This window comes from Elephantulus edwardii, unplaced genomic scaffold (assembly GCF_000299155.1).
Source record: "Elephantulus edwardii isolate Elephantulus edwardi_28Jun2011 unplaced genomic scaffold, EleEdw1.0 scaffold00050, whole genome shotgun sequence".
NCBI classification, from domain to species: Eukaryota; Metazoa; Chordata; class Mammalia; order Macroscelidea; family Macroscelididae; genus Elephantulus; species Elephantulus edwardii.
In genome coordinates, this window is record NW_006399800.1 from 13,527,176 (window position 1) to 13,530,381 (window position 3,206).

The 3,206-nt window shown below is 40.8% G+C and overlaps 1 pseudogene; it reads right to left on the reverse strand.

Annotated features, from left to right (window-relative positions):
- Nucleotides 1-1,820: 1,820 nt before the first annotated feature.
- On the reverse strand, nucleotides 1,821-2,790 carry LOC102856842 (annotated as a pseudogene).
- Nucleotides 2,791-3,206: the final 416 nt, after the last annotated feature.

The window sequence follows — 3,206 nt, forward strand, 5'->3', positions numbered from 1 at the left end:
TAACAGAAGAAAAGATTGAGGTTGTTAACAATCTCATCTTGCTCAGCTCTATAATCAATACTCTTGGCATCAGCAGTCAGGAAATCAAAAGATGACTTGCACTCGGAAAACTCTACTGTCAGGGACCTTTCCAGAGTACTGAGAATCAATGATGTGCCTGATCCAGGCTATGGTCTTCACAATTATCAGCTATGCAACAGAGAGCTGGACGATGACTAAGGACGACAGAAGATGAATCAACGCCTTTGAGTTGTGGTGCTGGAGAAGAGTCTTGAACATACCATGGACCACCAAGAAAATAAATGTCTGTCTTGGAGAGGGTAAAACCAAGTTTCTCGGTGAAGGCTAGGACTTTGAAGCTCTGTCTCACATACTTTGAGCATGTGGTCAGGAGGGACTGGTCCTTGAAGAAGGACATCATGTTCGGAAGTGTGGAGGGACAGCACAGGAGAGGAGATGGATTGATACAGTGACAAGGGCAATGAGGGTAGATGTGTCGGAGTCAGTGAGACTGCCTAAGGATAGAGCAGGCTTCAGAGCTGTTGTATGTACAACACTATGTCACTATGAGTCACAGGTGAGTCAACAACACATAACAATAACAACAACAGCAACAACAACATCTGGTGGCCTAGTGAGTAAGGAGATGTGCTGCCAACTAAAAGGCATGCAGTTCAAATCCACCAACGGCTCCATTGGAAAAAGATAGGCAGTCTCCTCTTATACAATTTATTGTCTCTGAAAACTTGCTGGCAGGTCAATTATGAATCATTTCCAAATTGATGACAATGAGGTGTTTTTAAATGATACATATTTTTATTTTCAATTAATATTCTTACATATTAGAAGATTAGATTTTGTTGAAATCAGTTTATGGGCTGTTTGTAGCATATCATGCTCAGCAGGATAGAGGGACAGCGCAGGAGAAGAAGATTCCAGATGAGATGGATTTATTGAGTTATTTTTTAAAAAATGAGATATGTTGTTGTTAAATGCGATGAAGCATTTTATACAAGTGTTCAGGTCTTTCATTGTTTCTCAAAGTTCATAGAGTTTCTGGAGGGAAGCTATTTTGGAAATAAGTGCCACTCCTGCTTCCAAGCTTGTTTTAACTGGGAAGCTCCATCAAACACTGTCCACCATGGGTAGCCATTATTGCATTTGACACATCAGTTTCACAGTGTTTAGCATCACAGCAGCCACAAGTTACCTCTGTTCAACAAATGCACAGACCAGAACACAATATCATAAGCTATTTCTTTAATAAGATATAGAGACAGTAATTAAGACTGCAGGTATGAATGGCCATGCAAGCAGACTTCCTCCTGTAAATTCAGCATACACAGATGTTTCCACCAGTCCAGCAAAAGCATTCTGGTGATGAGCTGAATGGGACACACTGTGCATGTCAGACCCAGAATATACAGTAATGCTTGAAGCTGCAGATAGCAAATGTTCTCAGATATACAGTTCACAGTCATACAACATCTCAGTAGCTTGTGAGACTCTCCCAAGAGGCAATGATGAAAACAGTGCACTCCCAGAATAAAGCTTTTCCCTTTGCAAGTGAATGAATTCAGAAAATTCTCTAGGTAAATGGACAGATTAAAAAGAAATGTTGCAACAAGGGCATAAAGCTTTTTAGGCAGTATTCCAAAATGAGCAATTTTCTCAATGAAGAATTCTGTAGTTCTTGTAATAAGTATAAATAATTACTTCAGGTAGATTATAATAAAAATGCACAATGAACAGATTGCAGTGTGAAGGAATGTCTGAGCAAACAGCATTTCTGGGGCATTTGGAGATGTGGCAGATACAGCTTACGTGAGTTCTTCCTGGAGCCCAGAAAGCTGCAATACACATAATTTATGTTTGTAAAGTCTTTCCCCAGTCTTCTTATTCAACTTCTTCTCTGCTATCAGTTTATTTAAGGTAGAACAAAGGGTCTATACATCCAGTTCATGCCATCCATATAATACGGACTTTGCTGTATACAGCCCAACATAGAAAAAACTCAAATGGGCCCATAGAGTATCCTGCTCCCAAGTTCCAAGAAGTGTCAATGTCTCCTTTGGATTCATCCCTTGTTCATACAGCTTGATGACTTCCGCCAGATATGGCACTACAGACAGCTGACAATAAACTGATATGTGCCTTTGCAAACACAGAGTTCTTCCCCAAGGCTTTGTTAAAGTCCATGAGAGATTCCAATGTCTTCTGGTTGGTCATAGGTGTTTTAAATGACTTCCACAAGTTTGATTATAGGCACAAAGTTGAAGAGGTGGAGCCTGGCAGATTGGTCTTTTTAGGTGGTGGAATTGGTTATGCCCGTGATTTGATAAGAGGAAGTGTTGCTAGTAAAAGATTGTGGTGCAAGCAGCAAAGTTGTCCAGTGTTGAAAGAGCTCATCCTTCACCTTGAGGCTCTCTACGATGGCTTTCAGCACAGGATCTGTGCTGTGGACTATAGATGCTGCATCTGTGTTGGCCAACCTGCTGCTTAGAGACTGCTCAATAAACTCATCAGTAGCTTTGGGATTCTCTGCAAACTTCTTCTCAGCCACTTTTTAAAAAGTTACACAAAGTCCCTTTTTAGATATTGCCAGGATGTCCTCTGTCTGGTCTACCAACGTGACTGTGTGAACAGTTCTTGTAGCAACTTGGGCAATGCCAGCCCTCATCAGTCTGCCACTGACAACCGTCACATGCTTGAGGATGATTTTTTCTTCTGAGGCCGTGGTGGAGGACAAGGACATGTGGTGCACAAACTGGTCACAAAAGGCATGGTGTGGTTTCAGAAGTGACAGAGATCAAGTAAGCAAAGTAGCCGATGGCTTAGTTAAGGAGGGGACTTTGATGGCCTGAACTGTAATGTACCTGGACTCCTTCCTAAATGTAGCTGCCAAGAAAATTTTTCCAGCTTATTACTTAAGTTTGAAGTTTTCCTTCTGATAAGTACAAACAGTAAAATATGGCTCCACACTTTTCTACGCAAATGAGAAAGAGAAAAAAGCAGAAATGTCAGCATATATTAGAAAAAGGGAAATAGAGTATGGATTTCCAAAATCCATCTTCCCATCTTGAAGACCTTAAGGGAGAGAACTATATGGAGATAGGCCATAGTAGCTGAATATGAGGACATTTTACAGTATTTTTTTTCTCATCCGGGTGTTTGGATCAGATGATGGGACTAATGTTATCAAGCTT